Source organism: Canis lupus, chromosome 8, assembly GCF_048164855.1.
Source record: "Canis lupus baileyi chromosome 8, mCanLup2.hap1, whole genome shotgun sequence".
NCBI classification, from domain to species: Eukaryota; Metazoa; Chordata; class Mammalia; order Carnivora; family Canidae; genus Canis; species Canis lupus.
In genome coordinates this window covers 52,949,011-52,968,671 of record NC_132845.1, presented here as the reverse complement: position 1 = coordinate 52,968,671, position 19,661 = coordinate 52,949,011, and the positions used below count along the sequence as shown (strand labels likewise).

Below are 19,661 nucleotides of genomic sequence, written 5' to 3'. Positions count from 1 at the left end.
GATGGACTAGATGTTACAGTGAGTACCCAGTAGTCCCACGTCCTAGGAGCTTCTAATAAGGGAGGTATCTTTCTTGTCCTGCCACATGTCTACATGGTCTTCCCGGGACCAGGATAAAAGAGAACCCACCATAGGTAACTTCCAGGAGCTGGGAGAGATGGCCAAAGGAGGTGGCCAGACTCCATTGTTCTGTTCCAGGTGGCACACCTCACACGCACTCACATTTCACCGGTCAGAGCGCATCATAGGGCTGCATCCAACTTCCCTCGTCAGAGGACACCCTGACATGCTTGGTGGAGCCTACTGAGGCTACCACATGGTTCCAGCCCATCTGTGGAACTGCACAGGGGCAGAGGAGGGGCATGGGGCATCGGTAGGAAATGACAGTAGGACTAAGTCAGGAAGGGTTTGCTTTATCCTCACCAGGTGGAATTTGTCCCAGAGCTGCAAGATTAAAAGAAGTAAACTTCAGAAAAAAGGGATATGGTCAGATGTAATCAGCAAAACCCTCAGAAACCACTGTGTCATCCTGGCCAAATCCCTGACTGCCTCAATTTCCCCACTCTGAGAAGGGTGAGGAGGGCAGTGTTGGACGTTGATTTGTAAGAGCATCAGGAGTGCCCATATTCCAGCATCTTTGTTTTTTCAAATTAATGTCAGCTACACTCCTGCTTCCATGTCCCTGAGGAGTGCTCAGAATGTGGCTGGGGTAACAAACTGACATCAGCATCCAAGGGGACCTTGTGTTGTGCTTTTATTCTGTGAATGAACTGGTGCTATGTGCTGTCCCTCCATGATTCTCCCTAAGCCCCATCAGATAGGACTCTGGGTCCAGAGTCTGTCTCCTGATTCCAGGGGCCCATTCAACCACCAGGACACAGAGGTCTGGGGAGGGACCCTTCCTTGGCCCCAGGGGTCCACCTCTGCCTGGCTTTCTCATGCCCTGCTGGAGGGTGAGGTCAGGGCCAGAGCTAGTGAGGTGGCTGGGGAAGGGGGAAGGGGCCAAGGGCAGCCCAGCCTGGTGATACCACTTGCCTGCCAGAGCATTCTTCACTGCTCCATCCACTGCCCCACGGATTTGCTGCCTCTGCTGCCTCTGAATGCTGCTGTTGCTGCTACTGCTGCTGCTGCTTCCAGGTCCCAGCCTGCACCAGCATAGGTGTGGGAGGGATCTGCCCTTTGGGGACCCAGGAATCCTGCAAGACTTCTCCATCCCTTTCCAGGGATGCCCAATCCCCCATTCCTTCCAAGGAGCCCAGGAGCTCCATTCCCCAGCACTCCCTAGGGGCCTTCACTCACTCACCCTTCCCTGGGCCCAGGAATGCCTCAGCCTTGCCAGGGGCCCAGAGCCCTCCCCACACCTTATGACCTCCTCCTGCCATCTGGAGCCTAAGAGATGATTTCTACAAAGGGCAGCGCTTAGCATAGGCCTGAAACAGGAGTGACCTGGCTTGTCACCAGTGTTGTCATTAACAGCTGTGACACTTTTAAGGCACCGGATCTGGGAAGACACTTGTGCCATGGAGATGATGATGCTATTGTCCATAGGTGCTCAGCATGTGGCTTCCTCTTGTCCTCAGCACAGTTGCCTATGACATAGGTATGGACACTCCCATTTTACAGAAGGAAACCAGCCCAGGGTCACACAGCTGTAAGCAGCACAGCTGGATCTCAAACTCTAGGCTCCTGGTCCTGTCTCCAGGGGCCATGAGGTGTTCCCTAGAGAGGAGGCTGACTCTGGCTTTGGGGACACTTCTCACACCCATGAGCAATCTCACCTGTTTGGGGGCCCCAAACTCTGTTCACTGCTATTTCTTTCCCTGTCCCTGCTCCAGTTATAATTAGGGTGACCCTGGACATCCTTCCTGGAATGCCCTAGTTCCCCTTATAGACTGGGCCTCTCTCCCATTCACTTTTGGGCTAGACTCCACCCCTTCTGTAGCTGGTGTTGTCTTCTTCTTCTTCTTCTTCTTCTTCTTCCTCTTCTTCCTTTTTCAATATTTTATTTATTTATTCATGAGAGACACAGAAAGAGAGGCAGAGACATAGGCAGAGGGAGAAGCAGGCTCCCCACGGGGAACCCGATGCAGAACTCAGTCCCAGGACCCAGGATCATACCTGAGCTGAAGGCAGATGCTCAACCACTGAGCCACCCAGGCATCCCTGTTGTCTCCTATAATCAGGACAGCCACACTCAGGGGCTCTTGAGGCAGGCAATAGCATCTAGACAGAATTGAACACTTGTTGTTATCCTTATTTTTGAAGTTTATGTTAAAGAGATTGCTTTTTCTTATTTAGCAGTGCTAGAATGATTCCTGTTTATAAGAAATTTACATAATAATAAAAGTGATCAGTTTTAGAGCAATGATTTTCAGCTGTCTTGGGCTTGAATGAGTTGGGGAAATGTATTAGTCTTATAGAGACTAGGACATGGAGGTACAGAGTCTGCTCTTCTGGCTCCTCTTATTTTTATGTCCTGGTTACCCAAACCCGAATGTGAGTAAACATGGCACATCAATGGTGTCTCCCTTCTTACGGAGTTCTTTCACATTGTGGTTAAATAATAGCTTTTTCATGGGGTTCTTGATGGGAACTTCATAAGAATTTCAATTCTTCCTGAAGACTGAGGACCACAGAGCAGGTTTCTCAGTTAGCCTGAACGGGTTTGTGGCCACAGTTGTCCACATCAAGTTCTGGGTCCTGTCTGTGCTGCCTGGTCTGGATGGAGTAGAATTGACAAGGATGGAAACCTGAAAATATTAGGTTTATAATGTCAAGAAGGAAGGTTGTGTGAAGATATGAAAATCCATTGAGGTGTTTGTCCTTTTTAAATTTAAATTTTGTTGGTTAACATATAGTGCGATATTGATTGCTGGAATAGGCTCCAGTGATTCATCCAGTGGTCATCACAACAAGCCCCCTCTTTAACACCCATCACCCATGTAGCCCATCACCCACTCACTTCCCTCCATCAACCCTCAGTTTTTCTCTATCATTAAGAGTCCCTTATGGCTCATATCCCCCAGTCCTTTTTTCCTTTTCCCACTTTCCATATGTTTGTTTTCTTTCCTTCTTAAATTCCATGTATGCATGTGATCATATGGTATTTATGTTTTTCTGACTGGCTTATTTCACTTAGCCAAATACACTCTAGCTCCATCCATGTTGCTCCAAATGGCGAGATTTAATTCTTTTTGATGGCTGAATAATATTCCATTGTATTTTTAAAAATATATTAGTCATTTATTCATGAGAGACACACACAGAGAGAGGCAGAGACATGGCAGAGAAAGAAGCAGGCTCCATGCAGGGAGCCCAATGCAGGACTCAATCCCAGGATCCCAGGATCACACCCTGGGCTGAAGGCAGACACTCAACCATTGAGCCACCCAGGCATCCTTCTATTGTAAATTATACCATATCTTCTTTATCTATTCCTCATTTTTTTATTTACTTATGATAGTCACACACAGAGGGAGAGAGAGAGAGAGAGAGAGAGGCAGAGACATAGGTAGAGGGAGAAGCAGGCTCCATGCACCGGGAGCTCGACGTGGGATTCGATCCGGGGTCTCCAGGATCGCGCCCTGGGCCAAAGGCAGGCGCCAAACCGCTGTGCCACCTAGGGATCCCCTATCCATTCCTCATTTGATAGACTTCTGGGCCCTCTCTATAGTTTGGTTATATTGATAATGCTGATATAAACATTGAGGTGCATGTATCCCTTGGAATCTGTATTTTTGTATCCTTTGGGTAAATATCTGGTAGTGGAAATGCTGTTTCATAGGGTCATTCTAGTTTTAACTTTTTGAGGAACTTTCCTATTGTTTGCACATGGCTGTACCCTTTTGCTTTCCCACCACAGGGCAAGAGGGTTCTCCTTTCTGCTCGTCTTTGCCAATTCCTGTTCTTTCTTGTGTTGCTAATTTTAGCTATTCTGACAGGTGTGAGAAGTGGTATCTCATTGCAGTTTTGATTTGTATTCCCTGATGATGAGTGATGTTGAGCATCTTTTCTTTTTTTTTTAGTATTTATAACTTTTTAAATTAATTTTTTTAACTTTTTAAATTTAAATTCAATTTGCCAACATATAGTATAGCATCCAGTGCTCATCCCATTAAGTACCTTCCTCAGTGCCTGTCACCCAGTTATCCCACCACCCCCCGTCCGCCTCCCCTTCTGCAACCCTTTGTTTCCTAGAGTTAGAAGCCTCTCATGGTTTGTCTCCTTCTCTAATTTTTCCCACTCAGTTCCCCTCCTTTCCCTCATAATCCCTTTCACTATTTCTTATATTCCACGTATGAGTGAAACCATATGATGATTGTCTTCTCAGATGGACTTACTTCACTCAGCATAATATCCTCCATCCATGTTGAAGCAAATGGTGGGTATTCTTCCCTTCTAATGGCTGAGTGATATTCCATTGTATACATATATCACATCTTCTTTATCCATTCATCTGTCAAAGGACATCAAGGCTCCTTCCACAGTTTGGCTATTGTCGACATTGCTGCTATGAACATTGGGGTGCAGGTGTCTTGTCATTTCATTACATCAGTATCTTTGGGGTAAATACCCAGTAGTGCAATTGCTGGGTCGTAGGGTGGCTCTATTTTTAACTTCTTGAGAAACCTCTGCACTGTTTTCCAGAGTGGCTGCACCAGTTTGCATTCCTACCAACAGTGCAAGAGGGTTCCCCCTTCTCCACATCTTCTTCAAATTTGTTGTTTCCTGTCTTGTTAATTTTTGCCAAACTCAGTGGTATGAGTTGGTATTTCATTGTGGTTTTTATTTGTATTTCCCTGATGGCAGGTGATGCGGAACATTATCTCATATGCTTGTTGCCAGGTGTATGTCTTCTTTGGAGAAAATTCTGTTCATGTCTGCTGCCCATTTCATGATTGGATTGTTTGTTTATTAGATGTTGAGCTTGATAAGTTCTTTATACATCTTGCATACTAGCTTTATCTGATATGTCATTTGCAAATATTTTCTCCCATTCTATAGGTTGTCTCTTAGTTTAGTTGACTGTTTCTTTTGCTGCGCAGAAACTTTTTATCCTGATTAAGTCCCAATAGTTCATTTTTGCTTTTGTTTCCCTTGCATTCATAGATATATCTTGCAAGAAGTTACTGTGGCCAAGTTTGAAAAGGTTGTTGCCTGTGTTCTCCTCTAGGATTTTGATGGATTCTTGTCTCACATTTAGATCTTTCAACCATCTTGAGTTTATCTTTATGTATGGTGTAAGAGAATGGTCTAGTTTCATTCTTCTGCACGTGGCTGTCCAATTTTCCCAGCACCATTTAATGAAGAGACTGTAGTTTTTCCAGTGGATAGTCTTTCCTGCTCTGTCGAATATTATATTAGTTGACCATAGAGTCGAGTGCCCATATCTGAGTTCTCTATTCTCTTCATTGGTCTATGTGTCTGTTTTTGTGCCAGTACCACAGTCTTGATAATCACAGCTTTATAATACAGTTTGAAATCCAACATTTTGGATGCCCCTAGCATTAGTGATGCCCCTAGCATTAGTTTTCTTCTTCAATATTCCTCTGGCTATTTGGGGTCTTTTCTGATTGCATACAAATCTTAAGATTACTTGTTCTAACTCTCTGAACAAAGTCCATGGTATTTTGATAGGGATTGCACTGAACATGTAAGTTGCCCTGGGTAGCATGGAAATTTTCACGATATTTATTCTTCCAATCCATGAGCCTGGAATGTTTTTCCATCTCTTTGTGTCTTCCTCAATTTATCAGAATTGTTCTGTAGTTTTTAGGGTATAGATCCTTTATCTCTTTGGTTAGGTTTATTCCTAGGTATCTTATGCTTTTGGGTGCAATTGTAAGTGAGATTGATTCTTTATTTTCTCTTTCTTCAGTCTCACTGTTACTGTATAGAAATGCTACTCATTTCTGTGCATTGATTTGTATCCTGCCACATTGCTGAATCGCTGTTCTAGCAATCTTGGGGTGGAATCTTTTGGGTTTTCTATACACAGTATCGTGTCATCTGCGAAGAGGGAGAGTTTGACTTCTTTGCCAATTTGAGCACTTTTTCTTTCTTTTTGTTGTCTGATTGCTGAGGCTAGGACTCTAATACTGTGTTGAATAACAATGGTGAGAGTGGACATCCCTGTCGTGTTCCTGATCTTAGGGGAAGGGCTCTCAATTTTTCCCCATTGAGAATGATATTCACTATGGGCTTTTCATAAATGGCTTTTAAGATATTGAGAAATGTTCCCTCTATCTCTACACTTTGAAGAGTTTTAATCAGGAATGGATGCTGTATTTTGTCAAGTGCTTTCTCTGCATCTATTAAGAGGATCATATGACTCTTGTCTTTTTTTTTTTTTTTGAGCATCTTTTCATGTGTGGGTTAGCTATGCAGATGTCTTCTTTGGGAAAGTGTCTATTCATATCTTCTGCCCAATTCTTAACTGGATTATTTGTTTTTCTGGTGTTGAGTTTGATTAGTTCTTTATAGATTTTAGATACTAATCCTTTGTCAGGTATTTGACTGGCTTTTAGTTTTGTGGATTGTTTCCTTTGCTGTGCATGAACTTTTTATCTTGATGAAGTCCCGGTAATTCATTTTTGCTTCTGTGTCGCTTCTTTTGATGATATGTCTAATTAGAAGTTGCTGTGGCTGAGGTCAAAGACATTTCTGCTTGGTTTTCCTCTAGGATGATTGTTTCCTGTCTCACATTGAAGTCTTTCTTCATTTTGAATTTATTTTTGTGTCTAGTGTAAGGAAGTAGTCCGGTTTCATTCTTCTGCGTGTTGCTGTCCAGTTTTCCTACACCATTTGTTGAACAAACTGTCATTTTCCATTGGATATTCTTTCCTGCTTTGTCCAAGATTAGTTTACCATATAGTGTGGGTCTATCTCTGGTTCCCTGTTCCCTTGATCTATGTGTCTGTTTTTGTGCCAGTACCACACTGTCCTGATGACTACAGCTTTCTAATATAGCTTAAAATCTGGAAATGTGATACCTCTAGTTTTCTTTTTCAGGGCTGTTTGGCTATTTGGGATGTTTTGTGGTTGCACAGAAATTTTAGGGTTGTTTGTTCTAGCTCTATGAAAGAAGCTGGGTATTTTGATAGGGACAGCATTAAACGTGTAGATTGCCTTGGGTAGTATAGATATATTTTAATAATATTTGTTCTCCCAATCCATAAGTGTGGAATGTTTTTCTATCTCTTTATGTCTTCTTCAATTTCTTTCATAAATGTTCAATAGTTCTCCAGAGTGCAGATATTTTATTTCTTTTTTTTTTCAGATATTTTATCTCTTAAGTTAGATTTATTCCTAGGAATCATTGTGTTTTTGTGCATTTGCAAGTGGGATCTATTCTTTGATTTCTCTTTTTGTTTTGCTGCTTTGTTATTGGCATATAGAAATGTAACACATTTCTGCACATTGATTTTATATCCTGTGACTTTGCTGAATTCATGTATGAGTTCTAGCAACTTTTTGGTGGAATCTTTCATGTTTTCTGATAGAGTATCATGTCATCTGCAAATGGTGAAAGTGTGACTTCTTCCTTGCCAATTAGGATGCTTTCTATTTATTTTTGTTGTCTGATTATTGAGGATAAGACTTTCAGTACTATGTTAAATAGTAATGGTGAGGGTGGACATCCTTGTCTTATTCCTGACTGAAGGGAAATGATCTCAGTTTTTCCCCATTAAGCATGATATTAGTTGTCAGTCTTTCAATTATGGCCTTTATGATGTTGAGGTATATTTCACCTATCCCTACTTTATTGAGGGTTTTTATGGGGAAAGGATGCTGTATTTGGTCAGATGCTTTTTCTGCATCTCTTGAGAGGATCACGTGCTTCTTCTTATCCTTTCTTTTATTAATATGATGTATCATGTTGATTGATTTGTGAATATTGAACCAACCGAGGAATAAATGCCACTTGATGGTAGTGAATAATGCTTTTAATGTCCTCTTAATTCGATTTGCTAGTATTTTATTGATAATTTTTGCGTCCATTTTCATTGGTGATATTGGCCTGTAATTCTCTTTATTTTAGTGGGGTCTTAGTCTGATTTTGAAATCAAGGTAATGCTGGCTTCATAGAATGAGTTTGGAAGTTTTTTTTTCCATCTCTATTTTTTGGGACAATTTGAGAATAGGTATTAGATCTTCTTTAAATGTCTGCTAGAATTCTCCAGGGAAGCCATCCAGCCCAGGACTTTTATTTATTGGGAGATTTTGAATTACTAATTCAATTTCTTTACTGGTTATGGATCTGTGAAATTTTTGTTTTTTTCCTGTTTCAGTTTTGGTGGTTTGTAGGTTTCGTCTAAAACAAGTCTCTTGTAGGCAGAATATAGATGGATCTTGTTTTTCTTTTAATCCATCCTTTTTTTAAAGATTTATTTATTTATGATAGACATAGAGAGAGAGAGGCAGAGACACAGGAGGAGGGAGAAGCAGGCTCCATGCCGGGAGCCCGATGCGGGACTCGATCCCGTGACTCCAGGATCACACCCTGGGCCAAAGGCAGGCGCCAAACCGCTGAGCCACCCAGGGATCCCCTCCATCCTTTTTTTTTTTAAGATATGTTATTTATTCTTTGAGAGGGAGAGAGTGAGGGTGTGAGCAGGGAAGGAGGATCAGAGGCAGGTGGTGAAGCCGACTCTTGGCTGAGCAGGGAGACTGACACAAAGCTCACACTCAGGACTCCAGGATCATGACCTGAGCTGAAGGAAGATGCTTAACAACTGAGCCACCCAGGAATTCCCCCCACTTTTCCCCAGTTTGATTACCTATGTCTTTTGATTGGTGCATTTAGTCCATTTACATTCAGAGTGATTATTAAACAATAAGAATTTAGTGTCATTGTGTTATTTGTAGAGGTGGTGTTTCTGGTGATGTTCTCTGGCCCTTTCTAGTCTTTGTTGCTTGTGGTATTTTTTCTCTCCTCAAAGAGTCTCCCTTAAGATTTTTTGCAGGGTTGATTTAATGGTCATGCACTCCGTTAGTTTTTGTTTATTGAGGAAACTCTTTATCTCTCCTTCTATTCTGGATGACAGCCTTGTTGGATAAAGAATTCTTGGCTGACTTTTTTTCCCCAATATATTTTTCCCAATATATTTTTCCCAAAATATTCCCAAGTTAAATATTTTCTCCCATTTCTTTCTGGCCTGCCGAATCTCTGTGGACAGATCCAGTGTGAGTCTTATCTGTCTTCTCTTGTAGGTTGAGGACTTTTTTCCCTTGCTGCTTTCAGAATTTTTTCCTTGTCTGTATATTTTGTGAATTTGGCTATGTTGTGCCTTTGTGATGGTCAGCTTTTGTTGAATTGATTGGGAATTCTTTGTGCTTCTTGGATTTTAATGTCTGTGTCCTTCCCCAGATTAGGGAATTTTTCAGCTCTAATTTGTTTGAATAAACCTCCTCCTTTATTTCTCTTTTCATCTTCTGGGACTCCGATGTTACAAATGTTACACGTTTTATTAAGTCATTTAGTTTCCTAAATCTACTAAATCTACCTTAGTGGTCCATCACCTTTGTTTCCCTCTTTTTCTGTAATTTTATCTTCTGTATCACTGATTCACTCCTCTGCTTCATCTATTCTTGTTTTTATGACTTCGACTTGGGACTGCATCTTGGTTATAGCATTTTTAATTTTGACTTGACTAGATTTTAGTTATTTTATCTCTGCAGTAAGAGATTCTCCAACTGCCTTCTATGCCTTTTTTTAAAATAATAAATTTATTTTTTATTGGTGTTCAATTTGCCAACATACAGAATAACACCCAGTGCTCATCCCGTCAAGTGCCCCGCTCAGTGCCCGTCACCCAGTCACCCCCACCCCCCGCCCTCCTCCCCTTCCACCACCCCTAGTTCACTTCCCGGAGTTAGGAGTCTTTATGTTCTGTGTCTCTTTCTGATATTTCCTACCCATTTCTTCTCCCTTCCCTTCTATTCCCTTTCACTATTATTTATATTCCCCAAATAAATGAGAACATATGTTTGTCCTTCTCCGATTGACTTATTTCACTCAGCATAATACCCTCCAGTTCCATCCACGTTGAAGCAAATGGTGGATATTTGTCATTTCTAATGGCTGAGTAATATTCCATTGTATACATAAACCACATCTTCTTTATCCATTCATCTTTCCATGGACACCGAGGCTCCTTCCACAGTTTGGCTATTGTGGACATTGCTGCTATGTCAGGGTGCAGGTGTCCCGGCATCTCATTGCATCTGCATCTTTGGGGTAAATCCCCAACAGTGCAATTGCTGGGTTGTAGGGCAGATCTATTTTTAACTCTTTGAGGAACCTCCACACACTTTTCCAGAGTGGTTGCACCAGTTCACATTTCCACCAACAGTGTAAGAGGGTTCCCTTTTCTCCGCATCCTCTCCAACATTTGTGGTTTCCTGCCTTGTTAATTTTCCCCTTTCTCACTGGTGTGAGGTGGTATCTCATTGTGGTTTTGATTTGTATTTCCCTGATGGCAAGTGATGCGGAGTATTTTCTCATGTGCGTGTTGGCCATGTCTATGTCTTCCTCTGTGAGATTTCTGTTCATGTCTTTTGCCCATTTGGATTGTTTGGATGATTGGATTGTTTGTTTCTTTGGTGTTGAGTTTAATAAGTTCTTTATAGATCTTGGAAACTAGCCCTTTATCTGATACGCAGCAGACAGAATCTTAAGCAGACTCCAGCTCAGTGCAAAGCCTGACCAGGGGCTCGATCTCATGAACCTGAGATCATGACCTGAGCTGAAATCAAGAGTCAGACGCTTAACTGACTAAGCCACTCTCATTAAAATTGTTTTAAAAACTGCCAGAAACTCTTCTGTAACAGGAACTGTATTAGACAGACTTCTGGAAGTCCTGTCAGAATCCTGCTTCAAGTCTTGTAGATTTAGAGATCATCTTAAATGTTGTCTTAAGTATGGCAGCTCTGAGAACAGTGGTATCTTAAGCATCGGTGTTGGTACTAGAGTGTTAAAAAGTGAAAAGTCCTTTGTACTCTATGTTTCCTGGGTTGTTGACTTCAAACAACTTCTGGGTCAGCCCTTTCCTTCTGTTCTTGGAGGCTGCCCCCAGGGACTTTGTGTCCTGCCAGGTCAATGAGAGCCCTGAGAAGCCAGCAGACACTAAGTGGCCACATCCTGCTGGGACATTTGCCATAGGAAAATCATTTGACATGATCAGGAAGTGAATGAATTGTTGTCCTTCCCTTGGCCGTAAGTGCAGACTGTTGATTTACCCAAGCAAAAAGGGCCTGAATGTTCTTAGGAGTGTCCAAATATGATGAAATATCTGATTCCCAGTGTGAATATTTTACTCTATCATTAAAAAGGAAAACCTGGGAGCACCCGAGTGGCTCAGTCACTTAAGTGTCTGCCTTTGGCTCAGGGCCTGGGAATTGAGTCCAGCATCCGGCTCACTGCTCAGTGGGAGCCTGCTTCTCCCTCTTCCTCTGTCCCCTGCCCTGCTTTTGCTCTCTCACTCTTTCTTGCTCGCTCTCTATCAAATAAATAAATTAAATCTTAATTAAAAAAAAAAGCAAAACCTGTACCTCCAGGAGAGAGAGAAAGAGCCAGATAGGGAACACCCATAGAAATAAGTAGAATTCTTTAGATTGGCATCCACCAGATTCTTAGAGAGGGATCTGGAAAGTCCCAGTAGTCAGGAACAACCCTTGTATTGAGGCAGAATCATCCCACATGAATACCTCCAGTCAAAACAGACTCTATTCTGTTTCTTTTGAATCTTCAAAGGAGGAAACTCCTTGGTAGGCATTATTGGAATTATTCCCATCTCCCTGGGCTGCATCTCATAGATCAGTTCAGTTCTCCCTTCCCCCTCATCTCTGAGCTCTTGCATAAACTAACTCATCTTGTGTTTCCCACCTCCACTTGTTCATGGCCATGGTCTCTGAGAGCCTAGTGTTATTGGCCCTATTGGAGGTAATCTAATTAAGAGTAAGCTACTGATATCAGCATCCAGAGAGCTGCCAGATGTACAAGAGTGCCTATGACTGGGGATGTTTTACATTTGTGACAAGGTGGACTCTGTTTTGTGCACTTGATTCCCATGATCAACCATTGTGCTGACAGCTCCTGCTCTCTTTCAGTCCATGGCTATTCCAAGACAGTGTGTGTTTCCCACCAGCATACATTCTGGTGACCTTAGCTGTGAGAGCTGAAGATGAAAATGTTATAGATTTCATAGGCTACTTTCTAGAAAGGTGTGTCTGCACAAAATTCAAACTTGATGTGAATTAGGATGATTTGCATTGTGAGTGTCTTTTCTCCTCAAATACTTTTAACTCTAGTTTTTGTTAAAGGAGATGTGTTCTTTGTTTTGGTGACCATATTTAGGAATTTTGTATTCTTTTAGAAATTAAATTTCATAGTTGCTATTGACTGATTTAAGTACCATACTAAGAAATAGGAACATGAATTCCTTTCATTCGCTGTTTGGAGATAGGTGTTCAAATAACTTAAAATCTCACAGGTGTCATCAAAATATAGAGGATCACCTGATGATGCAAATTATCATGTACTTCAGAAATCTGATCTTTTGGGTTGTGATTCAGAAGCAAAGTGAGCATTGAAAGGAAACATCAATGTTTTCAGAAATTACATAATAATTATGATTTTTTGTTGGAATAAAAATCCCAAATTGTTATAACAGTAGCCTTCCATCTCTCTCATTTATGTCCTTATGTATAAACATCTGTCTATATAACATTCTCATTTGTATCTTTAGTACATTTCATCTTCTTGCTTTCTCTCACTCTTCCATAAATTTTGGGTGTCATTTTGGAAATGTTCAAACAGAGTTTATCCAGATATTTCATGAAGGTACAATAGAAGTCATTGACTTCTTATCTACTATAAGTTTGCATTTACTATTTTGTCTATTTGAAGTTGGCTTATAAATTCTTAAGTTCTGTTCACTATAGAAAAAATATTTGCAATGTGTTTGTAGGCAAAATAAAATCTCTTAAGATTTGCCTATTAGATGTTTTCCACAGCTTCAGTGTGATATAATTTATGTATGATAACAACATCTTTTTCAGGAATACAATTAGTTGATATTTGACATGGGTAAGCAGCAATGAAGCCATCACCACAGTAAGAAAGCAAACATACTCCTCACTCCCAACAATTTCCCCTTGTTCCTTTATAATCCATCTGTGCTCCTTCTCCTCCATAAGGAGGCATTTGAGAGGTATGCTTACCTTCTGGAGGCTGGTTGAGGGTTTGTAAAGTTGATTCTTTGTGACAGATACATTGTAAATGTCTTTGAGATTCCTCATTATTTCAAATATTATTTCAGCTTGTCCATATTTTGCCTGGCCATTTCCCTCTTGGCTCTGATGGTGTTCGGATTCTGTGGACCCTTACCATTATAATTGCCTCCTTGGGAATTTGTGCATTTCTAATTTACCTCTGGAGAACCATTCTTGCTGTAAGTATAATAACATACCTTATAGATAGACATATTTGTAATAATAAGTAAGCAGAAAATTTTATAGTCACTGGACCTTTAATATGCATTCAATACTACCAACTTCCCTCTAATATGTTCATTTTCCACTATCATTTAAATTGAAATATTTAAAAAGTTCTGTTGAAGTGCCTTCTGTGATTCAGTTTTTAAAGTTCAAGTATAATTGATAAATGGTATAATATTAGTTTCAGGTGGACATGGTGACTCAGCATGTGCTCATTACAATAAGTGTACTCTTAATCCCCTTCACCTCTTTCACCCATCCCTCCACCTATCTCCCCTCTAACCCATGTGTTCTTTAGAAGTGTATTGTTTAATATTCACTTTTTTGTTGTTCTGCACCTGTACTTTTGTCCTTTTTTTTTTTAAAAGGATTTTATTTATTTATTCATGAGAGATACAGAGAGAGAGGCTGAGACACAGACAGAGAGCAGACTCCGTGCAGGGAGCCCTATGTGGGACTTGATCCTAGGTCTCCAGGATCACTCCCTGGGCCGAAGGCAGGTGCCAAACCTCTGAGCCACCCAGTCATCCCTCCTTCTGTTCTCGATGTCCAGTTTGAGTCATTTGTGGTCTGAGAACATACTTCCTGTGATTTCTGTTTCTTTGGTTGTTCAGATGTATTTTAGGGCCCTGAATATAGCCTGTATCAGTGAAAGTTCCGTGTTAGCTTGAGAAGAATGTATATTCTGTTGTTGGATGAAATGTTCTATAGATGTTAATGGATCCAGTTGATTGATGATGCTGTTCAGTTCACCTGTGTTCTTATGGAATTGCTGTATCTGCTGGATCTGTCAATGACTGAGAGAGGATTTTGAGTTTTCCAGCCATAATAATAGATTTGTCTATTTTCATCAGCAATTCTTTCAGTTTCTGCCTCATGTATTTTTTTTTTACATTTTTATTTATTTGTGATAGTCACAGAGAGAGAGAGAGAGAGGCAGAGACACAGGCAGAGGGAGAAGCAGGCTCCATGCACTGGGAGCCCGACGTGGGAGTCGATCCCGGGTCTCCAGGATCGCGCCCTGGGCCAAAGGCAGGCGCCAAACCGCTGCGCCATCCAGGGATCCCTGCCTCATGTATTTTGATGCTGTTGTTAATGCATGCACATTAGAAATTATTATGTCTTTTTGGAGAATTGACCCTTTTACCATTGAAGTGATGCCCGTCATTATCCCTGACAGTTTTCCTTACTCTGTAGTGTGTTTTGAAGGATTATTTCACTGCCACAGGTTTCTAGTTTGATGTTTCTTTTAACACTAAACATATCATCATTCTTGATGCATGGTTTATGAAAAGAGGTGGAATGTAGTCCTTATGCTTGTTCCTCTTGGGTAAGGTGTGACTGCTACCCTCTCACCTTTCCACCACCTACTCCCAAACTCTGCTCTAGATTATCATATGATTTCAGTAATATGTGGAATTTAGGAACAAAATAGAAGATCAAAGGGGGAGGGGGGGAAAAATAAAAAAAGATGAACTCAGAGAGGGAAACAAACCATAAGAGACTCTTAACTCTAGGAAACAAATTGAGTCTTGCTGGAGGGGAGTTGGATTGGGTGTTGGGGTAATTATGTGATGGTCATTAAGGAGGGCACCTGATGTAAATGAGCACTGGGTATGATATGGAACTAATGAATCACTGAATTCTACCTCTGAAACTAATAATACACTATATATTAATTAATTGAATTTAAATAAAATAATTTTTTAAAAAATGAGTTGACTATTGAGTTTACCATAATGTGGCTTGGGAGGCTTTTTGTTCATTGGGTGATGTGAGTACAGCATATTTGCTAGCTGTTTACTACTGTAGAGAGTGAGCATCTGGGAACTGAAACTCCTACTGAACACTGAACTGGAATTTCACTTAGGACCACCATGATGAGTTTTGCTATTTCAAGGACTAGGAAGTATGGTTTATTTTCACAGCTAGGCAATTATCACATCATTCAGCCCTACCCTCCAAGATATATAGAAAATCCCACAAGATATTTGAGAGATAAAGGGCGATAGCTAGCCAAATTATACAGACCCTTCCTCTCTTAATGATGAACACAGAATTTTCAATGTGAATAGGGGAAGATAAATATGCATATACATATGTATGTATATATATAAATATGTATATACTTACATATATGTACATACTTATATACATATTTATATATATATATCTTTCACTATGAAAGACATTTATGAGTTCTTTGACTTGAACTATTTTCCACCTTCCTTACTTTCTCCTCGTTCCATTTATGGCTCAAGGTCTTTCTTTCTTGTACTGAATAATCCTGTCCTATTAGGTGCACTCACATTGTTTTGTGATCACGATTGCTTGAATGTCTTTTTTCATATCTCTTAAAGTCGCAAGATAAATTCGAGGAACCAGAGCTGAGAGACTTGAGGTCCACGAAATGTGACCAGGAAGGTATGTTGTTTTGTGGGAAGAAATCCCCATGTGGTGGGGATTAATGAGTTTGCATTAGGAAGAGTAAGAATGCCTTCCTGCCCTCAAGGTCCTCACCCTTCCCCTTTCCCCAACACAAGCAAGTTCTCAAGTCATGTGCACACACACACAGAAGAAAAGCATCCTTTGCAGACAATAAAAAGGTCCTTCCTAGAAGACAAGTACAATACATTGAGTTCTGTGAAAACAACAAAGGAAGCAGAATTGAAACAGCTGAGGAAGAAAGTGGATACCTTGGTTGAATTCTATGAACAGAGAAAAGTGGCTGCAGAAAAGTAAGATATTCCTGTGTTAATTGTCACAAATACTATTTTTTAAAAAATAAATTTATTTTTTATTGCTGTTCAATTTGCCAACATATAGAATAACACCCAGTGCTCATCCCATCAAGTGCCCCCCTCAGTGCCCGTCACCCAGTCACCCCCCACCCCCCACCCACCTCCCTTTCTACTACCCCTAGTTTGTTTCCCAGAGTTAGGAGTCTCTCATGTTCTGTCTCCCTTTCTGATATTTCCCACTCATTTTTTCTCCTTTCCCCTTTATTCCCTTTCACTATTTTTTATATTCCCCAAATGAATGAGACCATATAATGCTTGTCCTTCTCCGAATGACTTATTTCACTCAGCATAACACCCTCCAGTTCCATCCACGTCGAAGCAAATGGTGGGTATTTGTTGCTTCTAATGCCTGAGTAATATTCCATTGTATACATAGACCACATCTTCTTTATCCATTCATCTTTCGATGGACACTGAGGCTCCTTCCACAGTTTGGCTATTGTGGACATTGCCGCTATAAACATCGGGGTGCAGGTGTCTTGGCGTTTCACTGCATCTGTATCTTTGGGGTAAATCCCCAGCAGTGCAATTGCTGGGTTGTAGGGCAGATCTATTTTTAACTCTTTGAGGAATCTCCAAACAGTTTTCCACAAATACTGTTGTGTGAATTTATGTGGTGGCCAGTATAGAAAACTGTCTTCCTTTTAGAATAGGATCTAGAGTATTTTTGCCAAATGTATTCAGTAGAATTGTGTCTTCCCTTCCTACCTTGATTTCTGGAACCTGCCTTTTCCTTTCTCTTCTAACTGCTTGTCAAATGTTGTTATGTGATTTATTTGGGATAGGAGTAGGAATGTACTGGCATTAATCCCTTTGATACTTGGAGCCCCTCTAGGCCTGTCTACATTGTCCTTTAGGTTTTAGTCTCATTACAAGTTCTTATCAGCCCTGAATTTGTTGTTCAGTATAAGACTTGGATCAAGAATGTGTAGAGAAAAATGGAATTCTCTTGCTGCAGAAACTGTTGGAGTTTGTTTCTGAAAAGTAGGTTGGGGCACCCGCAGTACTGGATCCCTTCATTCAGTGTGCAGTTGAGATCATTCATTGCAGGCTCAATCCCTAAAAAGGCTGTGGTATTTCCTGTCCGCCTGATTTTTTAGGTGTCACTCTCTTGGGTCCCAACCAAAGTGTGCAGTGTAACCAAAGAGCTGAGTGTAATTCCAAGTACTTCGTTAGAACCGAAAGGAAGTTGCTGCCCACCCTCCGCCCACCCCGCCCCCTGGGAAGACTCCAAATCCCAGTGAATCTCAGGCAGAGTGCACTTGTGAGACCTGAAGCCCACCGCCCCCATCATGACTTGTCCCTCACACTGTATAAAACGTGGGCCTGGCTCAGCCACTGGAGGACAGGACAGGGCACAGATCCGACTGCGTAGACGCCAACTCCTGCCAGTGACACTGGACAGCCCACCCCCCGCCCTCGCCGCCCGCCCTGTGGGTGAGAATCCCCAGCTCCAACCCGGGGCCAGCCTGGCGGCCGGGCTCAGGGAGGGTCCGGGGCTCCGCAGACTGGGAAGGATGCGAGGGCGGGGCAGGGGCCGCCGGCGGTTGGATGCCTGCCCCCACCCCCTCCCACCGGGTCCAACTTGATAGAAAGAGCAAACTTCAGGGCCCCACAATTCACCCAGAGAAAAGGAAAAAAAAAAAAAAAGGGCTCACCTTTGTTGGCTGACCCTGAACTTCACTTGTTTCCTCCTAAGCTTGTGCCCATAAAGTTGTTCAGTTTCTTTGCAGTTCACTTGCCTATTCCGGAATTCAGTGATGAGTACAGAACTACTGATGAGGGTAGCAGTCACACCTTACCATGCGGAGAGTCGCTCCAACTATCAGGCTGGCATCTCTAAGACTGCCTTCTTCTTCATCTTGTTCTCCTATTCTTCATGTGCTAGTTAGAAATTTGGTGCATTCACTCCCAAGTTTCCTCTTTTGCCCAGTATTTCCTTTTATTTTTTTCTCAGAGGAGATCAGGACCTTAGAGTCCTTCATTCATATTAAAAAGTAAAATTATTCATTCTCTTCCCTGGAGACTCAGCTTTGTGTTATTCCTTCACACAGCAGGGGTACGGGTTGCTCTGTCTCACTGGCATTTTTGTTTGTTTGTTTATCGGTAAGTTCTTTTTGGGGTAAAGTACAGTATTCGGACTACCTTTCTTCAACACCTTAAACCAAGTAACTACATTACAGCCATTCCAGAAAACTTCTACTGAAGGACCAGACGCAAATGCATGTGTATTTCTCTGTCTAGAGTTTTGCCTCAGTTTCTAAGTTTCTTTTTGCATGTGATTCTTGAGTAAATCAAGTGTCAGGTTGAAATTCTTTAAAAATCAACATGATGAACAAAAGAATGTAAGGGCGACACAGCCAAACAGCCTTTCTAACAGAAGCATTGCCCTTTGCTACCTTCACTATCAATGAATTCGTCTTCTGAAAGTAGGTTGACTCCATGCAGTTGATAGTTTTCTACCTGAAATCTATTTCCAGGAGTTAACACCTTAACTATGTGACAGTTCACATCATTATGATGTATGTATCAGTACATATGTATCAGTACATATTTTATGTATCAGTACATATTTCTGGCACAAAGATTGGCCTTTTCTTCTGGGATCTTCAGTGGAGGAAAGCAGGGATTGTACTTCTAAACCCTAGAGATGTCTGGGAGTGAGTTGCAATACTGATGAAGCCATATTCTGAAAGGCTTTCTTTTGGGCTGATTGTCTGTCCAGGCACATCCTTGGCCTGAGAATCAGGGCTCCCCAAGTTGTAGGACTAACGATGATCCCCCACTTCATCCTAAAGGGTATAGTTGGTCAGACATGGCTTTTCACTTTGAACTGAAATGAGCCTTTACCGTCTCAAACAAAAGAACCAACTCTAAGAGAGCACAAAGTGTAATGTTATTTGAAGACTTGATGATGAATAAATTGAAGTAGAGAATATAAAGACAGCTCTGATTGCAGGGGACTTGGCAGCAGCCAGAGTTTTGTTTTCTTTAACCCTAAATGGGGCTTTCAATTAATTTCTCTGATTGTGTTGTCAGTCTGTGTCTTTATGGGGGAGGGAAGAAGGGACATTCAAATCTAGGCCATCAAGAGTGCTGAGAGGGAAAACTGCAGAACTTGTGGGTCTTGGCTACTGGACTATGTAAATACCTTTCCCATCTTAGGAAACTGGAAAAGACACTCTGAATTGGTGGCAAAGAAGAATCAGCTGTCAGCTGCAAAGGAATTTTTAAAAGTAGCCACAGAAGAAAGAGAAAAGCACAAGTGAGTTCAGTTATTATATACTACCAGCTCCTGAAACCCCTGTCCACTTTTTATTTTTAACCTTTGTACAATGTTTAGGCTCAGTTAACAAGTAA

The 19,661-nt window shown here is 41.4% G+C and overlaps 1 long non-coding RNA gene across 1 annotated transcript; it reads right to left on the bottom strand.

The window, feature by feature from the left end:
• Positions 1 to 1,035: 1,035 nt before the first annotated feature.
• Positions 1,036 to 18,336, bottom strand: LOC140638530 (uncharacterized). The gene is made up of 3 exons (XR_012035551.1): positions 17,960 to 18,336; positions 2,119 to 2,223; positions 1,036 to 1,145 (listed from the first exon to the last, which is right to left on the bottom strand). It is a non-coding gene; the product is annotated as an uncharacterized lncRNA (long non-coding RNA).
• Positions 18,337 to 19,661: the final 1,325 nt, after the last annotated feature.